Here is an 18,456-nt window from a genome sequence, read left to right as displayed (position 1 = left end):
CCAAGAAAACAACTAAATAAGATAATTCAGGTCACAAGAGTAATATTGAAGTCCAGATAGCTTGAGAAAGATGAGTCCGGCCGTCTCTCCATTTTTAAATGGCAGCCTTAGGCTGGGTTTGTCATAAACCAAGTCAAGGCAATTGAGACCTGTTGGCATCTTCAAGCTAGCCAGTCATGGCGACTGTATTTTTTTTTTTTTTTATCCACATGGCACAGAAGGACTGGGGAGATGCCAGGGAGTGATTCCTGCTCAGCTTCAGACATTGCTTCAGGAAGGGGACAAATCTGGCCCAGGACGGACTGCTAGCTTTGTTGACATTAGGGAGACTTGGCAGTGTGCTGAAAACTTAGCTTCTGACAATCAACCTGAAATAAAAGTGCCTGGCTGCTGCTTGAAATTCAAGGTGATTACTAGAGTCAATACCCACGAAAATGGGAAAGGATATACTCCAAGTAGATATCACAGAGGATCTAATCACTTTGGGACAGGAGGCTTGATGGAGTCCTGAGTGTAACATGGTAGAGAAACACAGTAAATGTCTTTCCCAATCATGCCACATCTATAAATCATATTAAAGCTAAACTGCCGCTGTTTTTGATAATGCTATCCGGTAAGTACTTTTGATGTAAACCTATTTCTTCACTCAGATGAAGCAATGGGAGTAGGGGAAGGTTTCCTTTGTTAGATATGCCTCTAGGCTTAGGAAAATATTTTAAGTATTTTGATGATTACCAAAAAGGAAAAGTTGCCAGTTTGTAAGAAGATGGTGAGGGGCCAGTTGTGGCGGTTCATACCTGTGATCCCAGCACTTTGGGAGGCCAAGGTGGGCAGATCCCTTGAGCCCAAGAGAGGAAGATTGCAGTGAGCCGTGATTGTGCCATTGCACTCCAGCCTGGTGACAGAGTGAGACACTGTCTCAAAACAAAAACAGACAAACAAACAAAAATGAGTGAGGGTTGGCGGGGAAGAAGAAAGAGAAGAAAAGAAAGAAAAAGAAAAAAGACCAATGGTGTAATTGGGGTGAAAGAGGGGGGCAATTCCTGAGTGGGTGCCATAATATATGTAAAGTGTTAATTCATTCTTTAAATAAATTATCATTCAGCTAAAAATATGTATGAATCAGTTGACTTCACTATTTCATGTAATTTGAATCTTTTTCTCACAACTTTCCAATACTTATCAGACATTTACAAACGAGAGATATCCCTCATCCTTCTTTCCTATCTCACATGCCTTTGTCTTAAGAAATTACATATCTATCCTAACCCTTAAAGGCATTCGAGTTTACTGTTATTTCCTTACCCTTTTTAAAATAAATATCATGATGATGCTAATTATAGGATTGTCTTCTGACCGATGAGAAAATATTAAAAACTCTTGAAATGTTTTGCATAAATGCCTTTTATTTTTCAATATACCTCTGATAATACAAAATTAAACACCAAATGACACTCATTTAACAGTATAATTAGAAGTGAGCATAACCTGAGTTGCTGAAAATGGTATTTCGGACATGAACCTCTTTCCTTAGATGAGCTTTGAATCATGCAGTACCTCAAAGAAATGTGGGTTGTGTCAGACAGTGAGTTCAGAATCACTGAGGCAGTGGGATAGTATGAATCAAGATGGGCAGTGGGAGGAAATTCTGACAAGTGGTGACCGGTAAGCTATTGATACCAGATTAATTCAGCAGAAGAGAGGCAGCTTGACTTGGCAGAGACAGAATAGAGGCAGGGAGTTGGGGAGAAGGCACAACATACATATATGCAAGAAGAGAGTAGATCTGGGGTTTAGGTTTCAAATCAGTACTGCTTGGTTATTCTATAGGCAGACTAATCACAAGTTTGGGTGTAGAAAATTACTGAGAAATGAAAATTTTAATATTTGCTACTATAAGAACAACAGTGGCTGAATGATCATCATGCACATAATCAGAATTTCACTGGACTTCCTTAAACTTCCTTTGCTGTTTATTACTATTTTTGTTTTGAATTACACATGTGGAGGGCGCAATCATCTTTTCACTACTCAAGTTTTCTTAAGGTCTTAACCCGTTCCTAGTTAGAACTGTGGCACATGTTTTCAGAGCAGGGCAGTTGGAAGGTCAATGATGCAGAGTTACTGAGAAAGAGCTAATTAAATTACCCAGCAAAGGTCAGGATTTAGCCTGGTGTTTACTTGAGCTGAAGGTGGACTTACACAGTACAGTTTTGGGGATTTGAATGATGGGGGCAAATAAATCTTTGCAAGAGTTTATGAAGACTATACATATCAGAGTCAAGAAGTGTGAAGGGTCTGGGAATGTACAGTTCTTGCAATGTAACTAGTTAGCCTGCCGCAGTTTCATGGATGCTGGCAAAAGACAGGAAGGCTCCTGGGTCGGAAACAAAGGATTTCAATACTCACAGTAATATCAATAGCCAGAGCATCAATATTATCTCGTGACAGTTCACTGAGCCCCAGTTCCCACAGAGTAACATGAAAAGGGCCAGATGATATCGGTTCACACAGTAGGTTGCGCTATCAAAATGAAACCCTGAGCTTAGGGAACCCGAAAGCTATTAATGGGCAATAAGCATGCCTGACCATTGTTCTGGAGGGAGACACTATTTCTATTTTCCAAGGCTGTTCACTATACAAACATAATTGAATAGATAGTCTGGAACAAAGGCTGTCAGTATCAGCTCACAAGATGTGGAAAAACATGAGAGACCTGTGAAGAATTGATCCCCAGTCATCAACACTTCATTTTTCGCTTTAAAAAAAACTGAGGCTCTAAAAGATCAAGTGACACCTTAAAGAAACACAATCAGTTAACATGCGATTTTGGGTTAGACCTAAATGCTCAGGTCTGAAGAGCAAAACCCGCTATGTAACATCCAAGTTTCCACAAGCTTTCCCCACAGGGTTCCTAATGTTAGGATGCATAATACACACATTTTAAACTAATTTGAAAAGTCGTGCTGATTGATACTCACTAATCCCTTCTGTTCCAGTCTTACAGTATTACTAATGCCATTGTCTAGAGTATTTTGTGAGAGGCTACTCAGACTGAACCATATCTTCCCTGACAGTTACAGAGAAATAGACAGATTTCCTCTCTGTAGAAGCACAAGGTTATTTACACAGCAACTGTAGTTTGTGTGGTAACATTGGAGACATTACTTGGTGCTACTATATCACCCAAGAAGGCACCTTAGAAGAAGCACTCTGGGCGTCAATGACAGTGAAGAAGTAGCTGACGGGTAGTAGAAAGTGAGCAGCACCTGGAGTCATACCAAAAAATTACTAATTATTGGCAATTAACTTAGCATCATAATGTCAAAAAATCACCCCGTAAAAGGAGAATATCCGTACCTCACTCAAAGCATTATAGTAAAAATTAAATAGAACAAATATGCCAGTGCTCTATTTGTGAAACACTCATTAGAGATTGTGCTCTGCTGAAAATTGTAAATATCTGTATACTTCATAAGAGTTGTTGTCAATGACTATTATGAGAACAGTAAGCTGATTAACATGACAAAGTTGACATTTTGCTATCTAGAAGATAAAAATTCTGATTGTGTGAACTCAAAAAAAAATTAACTCAAACAAAAACACAGAAAACCCCCAAATTAAAAAAAAAAATTAATAAAACCCTTGAGGTCATAGGGAGACAATTTTTCAAAAATTGTGCTTTTCATGACAGATCTCATTTTTAGGGGAAAAAAAACAAGTAGTTTTCAAAATAAATAAGCTATTGTTTTTGTAGACTATGGGCTTAATTGGCTTACCATTTCACAGGCTGTACAGGTAGCATGGCTGAGGAGGCCTCAGGAAACTTTCAATCATGGCGGAAGGCAAAATGAAGGCAGTACATCTTCACATGGCTGGAGCAGGAGAGAAAGAGGGGGAGGTGCTACACACTTCTATGAACTTATCACTAATTTGTAATTTTCTTAAAATGTTGAATGTATAACGGTGATGTAGGTGTCTTCATTATTTCATTAAAATTGCCATTTTCCCCGGGTGCCGTGGCTCACGCCTGTAATCCCAGAACTTTGGCCGGCCAAGGTGGGCAGATCACCTGAGGTCAGAAGTTTGAGACTAGCCTGGCCAACATGATAAAAGTCATTCTCTACGAAAACTACAGAAAAAAAACCTTAGCCAGGCATGGTGGTGGGCGCCTGTAATCCCACAGCTACTCAGGAGGTTGAGGCAGGAGCATCGCTTTAACACAGAGGTGGAGGTTGCAGTGAGCTGAGAATGTGCCACTGCGCTCCAGCCTGGGTGACAAGAGGGAGGGTCAGAATCAAAACAAAGACAAACGAAAATATTGCCATTGTCTTTATCTGTGATTTACATGAAATTTTCCAATTCTGTTTTCTAATGAGTCACATGTTTAAATGAAGTATGTTTAAAAATTCATTATATTTGTACAAACCATGTTATATGTTTTCTAAAGTCAGGACTTGTATTTAATTGATACATAAGCATAAAATTTGAAAATTTTAACAATTAGAATTTAGAACAGGATTGTCTATGACATTGCAAGAAAATTTCGTCTTCCTAATGCCCAGATAATGATTCTCCTACTATTTTTACTAACAACCTTTTCATTCTTCCAATCACACAGGTTTTGAAACCTGTATTAGTTCATTCTCACACTGCTATAAAGACATACCTGAGACTGGGAAATTTATAAAGAAAAGAAGCTTAATTCACTTACCGTTTCACAGGCTGTACAGGTAGCATGACTGGGGAGGCCTCAGGAAACTTTCAATCATGGCGGAAGGCAAAGGGAAGGCAGTACATCTTCACATGGCTGGAGCAGGAAAGAAAGAGGGGGAGGTGCTACACACTTTTAAACAACCAGGTCTTGTGAGAACTCACCCACTATCATGAGAACAGAAAGGGGAAAATCTGCCCTCATGATCCATTTACCCCCCACCAGGCCCCTCCTCCAACACTGGGGATTACAAGGGAATATGGATTTGGGTGGGGAAACAAATCCAAACCATATCAAAGCCTCATCTAAGATTCTATCCCACTGCCTCTTCCCTTCTGTATTATCAGGGATCACATCCTTTTGATTCTGCATTCAACCAACATTTACTATTGTAGAAACTGAGGCCCTCGGATGTCATTATGACACAGTTTTTAGGAAGAGATAGTATCATGTTTGAGGATTCTTCTCCATTCTGACCAGTGAGGTCTGGTCTCCGTATCTCTAATCCAGACTGTTCATAGTCTTTATCTGTCTACTCTGGTCTATTCCACATGTCATTACCAAAGTATCATCCTAAAGTGCATGTATGATCATAGTCAAACATTATGAAAGGACTCCCCCCATTTACTAAATAAATCCGTGTGTGTAAGCATAGAATTCAAAGACTTCCATGCCCTGGTCTCAGTATACCTCTGCAATTCTTATTTTATCTTTTTCATAATATATCTTTATCCTTTGTGCGACCTGACAACTTGACATTGCATATACTTTCCTGAGTATGTCTGAGATACTATTCCCTTCACATGAAATGCTCTTCTACTTCACATTGAGCTGTCAAAATGCTACCAGACTTTAGGGTAAGCTCAGAGTCTTGTTTGAGTTCCCAATTATATTCTCACATTTCCTTGGAACTTTTTGTCACACTTTTGTATATCTCTCACTGCAATTAATAACTTCTGTTTTTAATTGTATTTACATGTGCCCCTGTTGTATTCTATTATCTGGCAACTCAAAAAGAATTAAAGTCCTGAGTATTTTAATGTTCCATTCATTCACACTATGCACATAGCTATAAGTTTCTTCATCAACTTTTCAACAGTATTTCTTTTCCTTCAAATTAGTTCTACCAAGTCTTAGGTTAGATTGCCTTCTTTCCTCACCTTTCTTTGTGTATTTGTAATATATTGCACATTGAAACAGAAATGAGCACAGCTCAGAAATCATTCTATAAGAAATGCTGCTTATCCACTCTGTGTCTGAAGAATACATCTTTAAAAAGAAAACAGAAATAATATGTAATAGCATACTCAGTTATGGGATGCATTTCAGATGGGAATTGGGCAACAAACAAATGTTTGCATAGAGTTTAAACTGAAAAATCGTAACTGCAAATGAGAAATAGGTCATGATCAATATCAATAACAGAAGTTCATACATACTTTTTTTTTTTTTTTTTTGAGATGAAGTCTTGCTTTGTCACCAGGCTGCAGTGCAGTGGCACGATCTCGGCTCACTGCAACATCTGCCTCCTGGGTTCAAGTGATTCTCGTGCCTCAGCCTCCTGAGTAGCTGGGATTACAGGCATGCACCACCACACCCAGCTAATTTTTGTGTTTTTAGTAGAGAGGTGGTTTCACCATGTTGGCCAGGATGGTCTCGATTTCCTGACCTCATGATCTGCCCACCTTGGCCTCCCAAAGTGCTGGTATTGGGATTACAGGCATGAGCCACTGTGCTCGGCCCATGTGTACGTTTTAAGACTGTACTAAGAAAGTTCAGAAAACTTCAGCCTACCTAAGATATTATAGCTAGACAGACAGGTAAGTGTGGGAAGACACTGATCATGGCTTGAGCCTTAAAGGAGATTGGCAGAGATCCCAGGACACCGCAGCTTCACCCTGCCTGCTTACTACCTCATGTGCACAAACCGAAGCATGTCAACACCTTTGACGATTTCAAATATTAATTTAAGTATAAGTATGTACATCAATTACAAATAATTGATAGCCATCACTGAGAGTAGGTTTGAGGGTAATTTTCACTCTCCACTTTTCAAGGCATCAGAGAAAGTGATTACTAGGAATAACTTAGGGAAATCTCTGACCTGGTACTCGTCAAGATTTTCTTCTCCTGTCTTTGAATATGTATGATGTGCAGGTCCCATTCTGTGCCTCTCATCAGTCTACAATTCACACTAATTTGTAGCAAATCTCGTGTGAGTGCAGAGAATTCACACATCTTCTCTCTGTGTTTAACATAAGTCAGACTCGAAAGAAGCTTCTCATTAATCTATGATTCATAAGAGTTGGTTCTATGCCTGATTACTTATGCAAAACTCCATGAAAATACAGGAAATGATTCCTTTGACCCAAAAAGTAGTGTGTGTGTGAGGGGATGGGGAGATTACATGATTAGAAGAGTTTCATATATTAAGATTTTGTTGAAAAACAACTTTTATTCTGGATGCCACCAGGGAAAATATCCCTCATGTGACTAAAAGTCCTTTATCCTATGGCTATAGTCTGTGACTCATGAATAAATGAGTAAATGCAGAAGATGCAGTTGTGGATTAAATTGTCTGTTTGCTACCTCTTGGTCTTTTGCTGTCTGTTCCAGCAGGCTAACTTAGGATAATGTGTGACTAACTGTTCTATGTGTTGATACAGCCCCTTCAAGTACCCATGCCTGCATGAGAACAATCCTTTTCTTTGTAACTGCTATATGCAACTGCAACTTTTGGATGGTAGCGATACATGTGGACAGCAAAGATGAAAAGAACTTCACTCAATAGTGTTTCTCATTACTTTGAAAAATGTCAGCCATGTTCAGCATGCAAGAAGGAACAATGAAGAATGTTAACATGCTCAGCATGGGAAACCAAGTCATAGCTTTACATCTTCACTTGATTATTTCCAACATTATTTTACACCCTTCTGATCAAAGACTCTCAATTATCTCAATTTTTCAGATCATTTTTGGCACTGGAATATCCTTAGACAAGTTCTTGGAACAGTACATTGTCCTATTCTTTATTAGTTTGACCTACTACCTTTCTTATATTAAGCTCCTCACAAATGGACTACAGAGTAAGAAAATAAAGGTTTTCTACCAATCCTCATTAGCTGCTGATATTAGATGTCAGTTAACTGTGTGCTTCCTTAAGTATGTTTTTGGAGTCATAAACAGAACCTCTGTATTAAACATATTTTTACATTGCAACTGATTCTTGGCATTTATGTCATTCATGTTGTTTTTCTCAACATTTATATCATTTAATCAGTCAGAAAAAAAGTAGTGGGTGGTCAATAAGTTATTTACAGGAAAAGTGAGGCATATAAGAATTAATGAAAGACACTTAACTGACATTACCAAAGAGAATCTGACAAAACTTAAACACTCAAATAGTTTTAACAGTCATCAACTTCATACAATGTTATACTTTATCATTCAATAATTGTAATTAATTTTGTACTTTTTAATGTTTAAAACTTTCTAGTGGAAACTTTAACCAAGAAATTTGAGGCCATATTTCCTCTCGTGCTACTTATTTTTAGAAATATATTTTGTGCAATAAATCTGACAGCTTCAGTAGCAGTTGGCTAAAAAGACCGTATAATTTATCATCCAAACCGGACACTATTGAGAGTGTAAGGGGATACCATTAATATTAGGTTGGGATAACCAGTGTAAAATCAAATTTTCCCAGGAAAGCCACAACTATGGACATCCTACAGTTATGCCAACTAAGCAGACGTAGGGAAAGATCAGATTTCTTCTCTTCTTTGAAGATATTTTTTATTGTCTTTTTCTCTCTGCCTTTGACTTCTTACAGAGGAAAAAGCCATAAGAAAAGAAAGAAACAGAACAAGGTTTAGAGACTAAGTACAGTCTTAATGATATTTTAGTCAATGACAGACCACATCACATATACAACTGTGGTCGCCTATGATGATAATGGACCTAAAAAATTTCCTGGGTTAGTGATGTCATGGTTGTCAGAATATCATAGTGTGTCATATTACTCATGTGTTTGTGGTGATGCTGGTGTAAACAAACCTACTGTGCTGCCAGTCACATAAAATTGTAGCACATATAATTTTATACAGTACGTAATACTTGATAATGATAATAAACCATTATGTTACTGGTTTATGCATTTACTATATTACACTTACTATTTTAGAGTGTAATCCTTCTACTTATTAAAAAAAAAAAAAACTAACTGTGAAAGAGGCTCAGGCAGGTCCTTCAGGAGGTATCAGAAGGAGGCATTGTTATCATAGGAGATGACGGTTCCATGTGTGTCATTGTCTCTGAAGACCTTCCAGTGGGCCAAGATGCAGCTCTGGAAGACAATGATATTGATGATCCTGACCCTACGTAGGCTTAGGCAAATGTATGTGTTTGTGTCTTTATTTTTAACAAAAACATTTAAAAAGTAAAAAAATGGAAATTAAAAAAAGTTTAAAGAGATAAAACCTCCTAGTATAAGGCTATGAAGAACACATTTGAACAGCTGCACAATGTATGCTAAATGTTATTACAAAAAAAGTCAAAAAGTAAAGAAATTTAAAAGTTTATAAAGTAAAATAGTCACAGCAAGCTTAGCTTATTATTAAAGAAAAATTATTGTTTTATTAAATTTAGTGGTGGCCTAAGTGTATAGTGTTTTTAAAGCCTACCGTAGTGAATAGTAATGTCCTAGGCCTTCATATTCACTCACCACTCGCTCATTCACTGACTCACCCAGAACAACACCCAGTTCTGCAAGCTCCATTCATGGTAAGTGCCCCACATATGTGCACTATTTTTTATCTAGTACACTGTGTTTTTATTGTAACTTTTCTATGTTTGGCTATGTATAGATAGTACAAATGTCATTGTGTTACAAATGTCCACAGTATTCAGTACATTTACATGATATAGGTTTGCAACCTAGGAACAGTAGGCTATACCATAGAGCCTAGGTGTGTAGTAGGTGACATCCTTTAAGTTTGTGTAAGAAGAGTCTATGATGTTCGCACAACTACGAAATCACCTAAAGATGCATTTCTCAGAACACATCACCATTGATAAGTGAAGCATGACTGTAATTTAGATTCAAATTTGGGCTCTTCCAGATAGTAGCTGTAATGATATTTCTCATGTTATCTCTGTTTTCATCTCTATTTTGAACTACAGTGTTTTGGCCATATGGTCATGTACTGAAATCATTTAATATACTAAACTCTAATCCAATTGAGCAGAGCTGTACAATACATTAGCCATTAGCTACATGTGCCTTTTTTTTTTTTAGCCTGTGGCTTTTAAAATGTAAATTTGGAATAATTAGTATTAAAAAAAAACCATAAAATTCAGTGGCTCAGTCACTCTAGGTACATGTAAGTGTTGAATAGCCACATGTAGCTAATGGTGACTACAGTAGAATACAGATTAGATTTCCATCACTGCAAAATGTTCTTTTGGACAACACTTGGAGGGTCAAAAACCTCATTATTTCTTGCTTAGACACTTTCAAATCTTCCTAAAATGTCAATGTACATTCACTTTGGCATTCTTGAATCTGTTCTCCATTCAGCAGCCAGAGTGATTCTCTCCAAAGGCAAACTTTGCCAGTTTGTTTACCTATTTAAAACCATTTAATGGTGTCCTGTGGCTCCAACCCTCTCTGTATGGTCTCCCTGCTTCTTTCATCCCATATGCTTGCTCCTGCTTTCTGTTTCCAGCCACCTTCATCTTGTTATTCCCCTTGCATTTGCCAGGCTTCCTTCCTCCATGGGTTCTTTGACTGTATCATTTTCACTGCCTTGAATGCCCTTTCTGTTATTCATCGCATATGTCCTCCTACAGATCAGTTCAAGTGTCACTTCCCAGGGGAGTCTCCCCAAGCTTCTCTGAAAGATTAAATCTTCCATGAAACTCTAAAACACCATATAATTTCCCTACAAATGGCAAACACATTTTTATTTGTTTGTGTATCTTCCTGCCTAATACGTCTCAAGTAAGCTTTGGGAGAACAGAAACTATTTCATTTAACTTTTTTTTTCCCTCAAAATCTGTCTTTGTGGCAGACAAGTAGTGATAATAAATGAGTGAATGTTTGTTTTTCATTACATTTGAATTTCTATCACAGTGGCTTCTGCAGAACTGGCATTCATGGAACAAAAGAACGAGTCCAATTCTTGAGTAGGCTCTAGCAGTATCACTATAAAAAGCTATAGCACCCGATAACAGAAGCGAAATCTGTGAGAACACTGGGATCAATCTCCAGAGGTCATCGATCCCACCCCCTGCCCCAGTGACTCATGTTGTTTCTCTTTTATTTCAGCTAGAATCCATTAATAGAATAATTATATATGTAAATGTAAAATGGAAATCTGAGTTCCAGCTTCAATAATTTTAATAATTAATAAAATAATCAATTATTAACTCACACTGCTTGCTGTAGGAAGGTTGTGAGATGTCCATCTTTTGAGATTTAAATACAGTTCAGTCCAGAAGAACAAGTCCTTTCTTTGTTTTTTTTATTCTGCTACCAAAAGAGATTTTTGTTTGTTTGTTTTCCCTTAGGGCTTCTGTCAGGCCAGCATTTTAATATGCTTGACATTTTTGACTTTTCAGTAAATGTTTAAAACAAATTATAAATTAAATTTAGCTGATGAATGGTGTTCAGTTTTATATTTATATATTTTAGTTACAAGTGACTTTAAAAATGTTTTTCAGCAGGATTTCAAAGATCAGCTTACTGACTCATCAATGTGTTTTATGTCAAATAGTACTGGACAACAAGCTGTATTCATCAAATAGTAAAATTCTACCAAAGAATAAAATAACATGACAAATATTTTTTTAAAAATACCCATCCATATCGTCTTTAGAAAGAAGACATATTAAACTACAAAATTAACATTAATATAATTAAAGCAAGTGACTACTACTTAGAGTTGCACTATTGAAGGTTTTCATCAAACATTATATATTCTCTCCTAAATGTTTACTTGTTTACTAATATCTTCAATTAAAAAAACCCTTTTTATTTTGAAATACATACTCAAAATCCTTGAATACATGTGCTTGGTAATGAGATTCCTTTCTTATAACTATGTTGCTTTCTCTCTTTCGTTTTTTTCTTTTGCGGTTCCACTGCCTCCTTATTAACACTTTTACGTTTGATATGAGTAAATAAGAAAAAGCTCTCCTTTGTTTCTCTCTTTAGTGTCATCAGCAGCTATTGTCACATTAAGAGTTCTTCTGAGCCTTCCAAGATGCATAATAATGATAATGATAATAACTTCCATTTATTGAAAACTTACGAAGCACTTTGTGTACTCTTTCACAAAAACACTGAGACATATATCATTAATATACCTTTTAAAAGAGGCAACTGAGCCTCATAGAGATTAAGCAGCTTCAAATTAAGCAGCTAACTCACAGTCATATTTATGGTAAAGGACAGAGCCAAGATCTGGATCTAGATAATCTTTATTCCAGTTCTATACTCAGATACTACGTTATCCTGAGCCCAATAAACCTACTGAGTCGCACCCTGGTTTGGTAAAGGCAATTCAGTCTCTACACTGCATCTGTTTTCATTTACGCTTAAGATATGTTAGCATATAACTACTATTGATAAATTTTAATAGGCCACTCTCCTGAGACTTTTTAAGTGATGAGTCTGCAAAGAACACTTCGGGAAAGGTCTCTACTTTCTTATCTCTGTGCAATAGCAGTGAAGTTCACCCGGTATGGAAGGGTCGGATGTTTGAAAACTAAACACTGTATGTTCTCACTCACAGGTGGGAACTGAACAATGAGAACCCTTGGACACAGGGTGGGGAACATCACACACCGGGGCCTGTCGTGGGGTGGAGGGATCAGGGAGGGGCATTAGGAGAAATACTTAATGTAAATGACGAGTTAATGGGTGCAGCAAACCAACACGGCACATGTCTACATATGTAACAAACCTGCACGTTGTGCACATGTACCCTAGAACTTAAAGTGTAATTAAAAAAAAAAAAAAAAGAAAGAAGGGTCAGATGTCCTAGATTTGGGTCCTAGGTCTACTTCTAAACCCTTCAAAACCATGGGAGAATAGGCTGCCTCAATTATAACATCTATAAAATAAAGATAATAATTGCACTTCCTTTACAGGATCATGGTAAAGATTAAATGTAAAGTTCTTTGAAGAGTACTAGGCACATACTTACCTAAAAAAATTTTCCTTAATAGTATTATCACGGTTGATCCTTGGAATTACAGGTACAAATCCCCTCTCATAGTTGAAAATTCATGTTTAACTTTTGAGTCCCCCAAAACTTAACTACAAAGAGCCTACTGTTGACCAGAAACCTTACCAGAAACCTAAAAAGTTGATTAACACATATTTTGCATGTTGCATGTATTGTATACTGTATTCTCACAATAAAGTAAGCTAGAAAAAAGAAAATGTTATTGAGAAAACAATAAGGAAGATAAAATATATTTACTATTCATTACATGGAAGAGGAGTATCATATGGTCATTATCCTAATTGTCTTCACTTTTAGTAGGCTGACCTTCCCCTGAAGCAGGTCATAGACCCTCATTTTAGAGTCACCCTCTTTATACCCAGAGAAAACAAGTGTCCTTATCTTTGATGACAAACAGTCATAGAGAAGAATGTGAACAAATAGGCTTCGCTAAATTTCCCTCCAGTTTATTACCATTAGATCACACTCTTTAATCGTATTTCTCCATTTCTATACATTCTTCATCAAACGTAGCATAAAAGCCTATACATTTAATCATTTCTTCAGGTCATAATGTTCTTGTGAAGACTCCCTTGTCACATAAAACTTATATTAAAGAAATGTGTATCTTTTTTTCTTATTAATCTTAAATAATTATAATTTTCTTATTTGTTTGGTCCACCACCCTTAATCAGTATGGCAATTGCGTAAATCATATGGCAATTCTCAAAAAGACAGAACGTCCACTTTGTACTCACCAAGAGCCTTCAGAGAAATGCTGACTTAGTTCATTCATGGCAAACTGCATTAAAAACAAACAAATGGCAACAAAAAATAAATTTTATTTTTGACTATGTAAATAAAAATAAATTTTATATTTGGACCCCACCTCCAAATTAAAACAGGACTGAAAAAGCTTCTCACATTTTGCTCGTGACTAATCTCTCCCAAAGTCCTCCTTTTACTTGTAGAATGATAGACCGCTGAAGTTCAATGGAATCTCAGAAATAATCATAAGGAACTTAGTATTTTCTGCAGGAAGGACAGTGACCCAATGACATTAACTGCCTTTGCTTCTATCCTTACATCTATGCATTTTTACTTAAAAAAAAGCATTCTTCCTGAGGCTAATGTTGTCTATTTTTGTCTTTCCTGTCTGAAATTTTCTTCAGGAAGAAACAAAGAACAAAAGTGTTTTAGTAAAACTTTCTTATTTACAGCCCATAAAGCCAGTCTTCTTTCACTAATACATCTTTCTGTTTAGATTCATTCTTGAGTATATTTCTTTTCCACAGGTGCCTGAGGACACACTTTTAACCTCTGAGCTTCTGATCTCAAATCAGCAATGTTGTTTCCTGTGTTTCCCATCGCCCCTCACCTCCACTTCTTTATTTGTGCTTTTGGGGAAGTTCTTTTATTTTAGATAGAGTGCCTTTTTTTCTTTTTTCTGCTCACCCTTTGTTAATGTCTGCATCCAAATAGCCGGTATTAAAATGTCTATCTTTGCAGAATGCATTAAACATTATGATATTTTGCACTTTGACCCACTTTGCCCATTCACTACTCCTTTAAACCATCTCTGCACATCCAGTCTGATGCTTAAGGGCTCTCAAGATTCAGAACGACATCTTGTGCTTCTTAGGCACCCTACTTATTTACAACATGCTTTCAGCATGTCCATATAAAATAGGGAAATAGCTCACTCCAGAGCTGCTTCTCATAATTTAGCTTCACCTTTATGCCCACCTGTCTATCTTCAGTAGACATCTATTTTTTTTCCCCCTTTTGGCCTCTCTCCTGGCCATGGGTCTCTAAATGAAATACATATCCTGGCTCAGCTGCCACCATCCTAGTTGTAAAAAAATCACACATCTGCTAGTTAGTCTCTCTCTGTTGGCCTTTTGCAAAGAAAGACTTCGCAGAAAATGGGTTTTCTAATAGACATGTGCCATGTTTATTTTAAGTAACAGTTTTTTAAAAAATGCCTTCTGATTACATTCTCTTAGCAAATCATATGCTACTCTATTTCTAAAGTTTTCTAAAAGACTATATGAAATAATAAAATAATGATTTTTAATGTGTAAGTCATTTGATACAAGTTAGTAATCAGGAAGACTAAAAATTATTTCAATTGATTGTGATTTAAACAACATTGAGGTGAACAGAAATTCTAACATTTATTTTGTAACAGAGGATACAGGGACATTCTCTATGTTTTGTTAAGGAGGCAGTGACCACACAGCTAACAAGTTGCGGAGCAAAGATTAGTATCCTGATGTTCTGACTCTCGACCACACAAGACCCGCTCACATCGCAAGGCTAAAAGGTGCACAGATGCAACATAAGGTGCTTGCATTGTCTCCTCCACATTCTGCTAAAAGGGCACCAGAACTGGGTAACAGGAGCGCCTTTGATGTACTCACTGCACTAATCCTTAAATCTCACTATACATTTGCACATGCTCCTAATGCAGGTCTTGACAGACAAAAGGAAATATTTTAGATGGGCTTTGAAGTGTAAACAAGAGTTTACTTGGTATTAACACAAATAAAAAATAATATTCCAGGCAGAAGTTATAGGAAGTACGAAGTTATCACCAGAAGGGGCATTATAAAGCAACATGCTTGCATTTCCAAATCCAATATCCATAAGCAAAGTAGAATTCTATATTAAAACGGAAACTCAATCACTAACTTCTGAAAGTGCACATGGCATAATAGCATAGCTATAGAAAGATCCCATCTCTAGATTCCTCTTATGGATTATTGGGAAATTGCACAGCCAGAAGCATGAATAAATAATTTTCAAGTGCTACTTTCAGTATTTTGTCTGGGAAATATAAAAATCAATCATATTAGAATATACAAAATTCCCAATTTTAGAAAGCTTTATAAACTTTATGAACTTTACATAAATAATGTCACCAGATACTTACCATAATCCTATGAAATATATTGCTAGGATTATTTACTTTGAGATTCAGACACAGTGAAAGTTGAGGTTTGAGGCTGCAGTGGTGCAATCTCGGCTCACTGCAACCTCTGCCTCCTGGGTTCAAGCGATTCTCCTGCCTCAGCCTCTCTAGTAGCTGGGACTACAGACGCCCGCCACCACGCCCGGCAAATTTTTGTATTTTTAGTAGAGATGGGATTTCACAATGTTGGCCAGGGTGGTCTCAATCTCTTGACCTTGTGATCTGCCCACCTCAGCCTCCCAAAGTACTGGGATTAAAGGTGTGAGCCGCTGTACCCTGCCCCAATTGTTTTCTTAAGATCATATAAATAATTCCTCCTATAACTGGACCTACAAAATAGGTGTTTGGATCCCTCCTCCACTGTTGTAAAAAATCAGCCAGTTTGTAACATTTCTTGAATGTAAAAATTGTTGGAGGTAAGAGATAAACAAAAGAAACCCATTAAAAGAAACCAGCTCTGGCAGAACTGTAAAGATTATTACTGTTTTCCCTAACCCAGGATTATTTATTTTTATGCACACTAGCATTTGTGGGCACTCTTTTTTGGCATTTCGGTTGACACTCTTCGGTTTCTTCTTTTAGAAACGTAATCTTATCAGGCCTATCCTTCAGAGCCTTAGACCTACTGCTCTTTTGCACAACCTGGTTGCCTCCTCATTAAATGCTATCTCTTGACTTCAGACCACCCAAGATATTTACTTATGCCCCACTGAAATGTACTATCTTCATTTATTTTCTTGGACCACGACTCTGTATATTATCCATGGCCCCACCTTGACAGGATGGCCCTACATCTTGATATCCCTAAGGAAATCAGGAATAATGCTTATTTCCCTAGCATAATTAAAAATTGTGCCACCTTCACTTTTAAATGTGTCACAGTTTTACAAAATGTATATGGTTACCCTAATCTATACTTGTATTGATAAATTAATCCATGTTCTTTAGAGAGAATAGAGACAGTATCAAATTATTTTCTTGCCAATACTCTTTCAATAGCCTGCAGTTAAGTGGGTTAGATATATTTTAATTTTGAACATTTAAAAAAATCACAAATTTCTATGTTGTTTACTTCAATGCAGGATTTTATCTTATTATAAAACAGATATTAGTAATTTTTGTCCAAGTTATATTTATATAAGCATATTTTCAAAATTAGAATGATGTCCACATTTTCAAATATAATAAGTCCTTTCTCAGCTGAGACACTTCCTTCACTTGTCTTCTGAGAAATAGCACTCTTTTTGCTTTTTATTTGCTTTACTGTCCAAAATTTCTCAGGATTTTTGGTGGACATTTTTCCTATTTCTATTGAAATATTTGGTTGGGTGCCCCAGGAAGCAATCCTTGGAGTATTTTCTGTGTCTGCATAATCTCCCAACATAATCTCATTCAATACTATGATTATAGAAACTTTATGCCAATAACTCCACCTTAATTTCAAATTTTTAGAACCAGTTGCTACAACATCTCAATTTTCATTCATAAATTTATGTATTCTCTCACACAACAAACATGGGTTTTTTTTGTTTTTTTGTTTTTTTTTTTTTTTTTTTTTTTTTGCCTGCTAATAATTCTCAGGCACTGTTCTATGTGCTGTAACAATAATCAAGACAGAGTCCTTGCTTTCATGGAGATTTCATTCTGGGAAACTAATACGGATCTATGATATGCCCAAAAACAGAACCCCTGATTCCCCAAACATTCTCACACACGCAAACATACACATGTACACACACATACACACGTACATGTACAGGCATTCATAGACACAAACCTGCATCTTCCTCAACAGTCCTCCATCTGAGGATATAACTCCACAATTCATCAAATGGCTCAGGCAAAAATATTGGATTCATTCCAGACTCCTTTGGTTATACCCCAAATCCTGTCAGCTTCGTATTTAAAATACATTCTGAATCTCAGCAGTTCTCATAGCATCCATTTTCACCATTCTAGACCAAGCTTGGAATTTTGCAATAGCCTCCTTATTCTCCTCCTTGCTTCCACTGGACGTGCTATCATTTATTCTCCAGACATGCTAGAATTATATTATTAAACACAATCCAAATCCTTTCCAATCCCTTCAATAGTTTTCTATAACAGCTGTAATAAAATATGAATCCTTTCCCATGTCAATAGCACTGTGTGAGTCACCATGGCCTCATAACATCTTCTACTATTCATGACCTTTCTTACACCTCTCCAGCTACTCTGCCCTCCTGGCTGTTCCTTGAACATAAAAAATACACTCCTTGTGGCCAATGCATTAATTCCTCCTTGGTCTCAAATGCTCATCCCCCAGATATTTGCATGGCTCACCACTTAATTCAGGTTACTGCAGGTATTACTTCCAGAGAAAGGCCTTCATGGATTTTCTGACCTAAAACAGCTTCTTACTCGCCTATACCACCTCAATCTATTATCATGCTTTGTTTAGTCTTTGTTCCTAAACTATTATAAATATACATCTATATTTTTTGTATTGATTTTCTGACACTCTACTGGGATATCGCTGTCATAGTAGAAGAAACTTT

At 36.8% G+C, this 18,456-nt stretch overlaps 1 long non-coding RNA gene across 1 annotated transcript in view; it reads right to left on the bottom strand.

The window, feature by feature from the left end:
• Positions 1–3,795: 3,795 nt before the first annotated feature.
• The window catches only part of LOC105485598 (uncharacterized), a 50,200-nt gene continuing 35,539 nt past the window's right edge, over positions 3,796–18,456 (bottom strand). Inside the window, exons 2-4 of the long non-coding RNA XR_011615163.1 lie at positions 13,704–13,747; positions 4,715–4,810; positions 3,796–3,875 (exon numbers count right to left, since the gene is read on the bottom strand). This is a non-coding gene — a long non-coding RNA (uncharacterized lncRNA). The remainder of the gene's footprint in view (positions 3,876–4,714; positions 4,811–13,703; positions 13,748–18,456) is intronic.

Source organism: Macaca nemestrina, chromosome 16, assembly GCF_043159975.1.
Source record: "Macaca nemestrina isolate mMacNem1 chromosome 16, mMacNem.hap1, whole genome shotgun sequence".
Lineage (NCBI taxonomy): Eukaryota > Metazoa > Chordata > Mammalia > Primates > Cercopithecidae > Macaca > Macaca nemestrina.
Note: the sequence above shows the minus strand (reverse complement) of the source record. Positions and strands in the feature narration are given on the sequence as shown.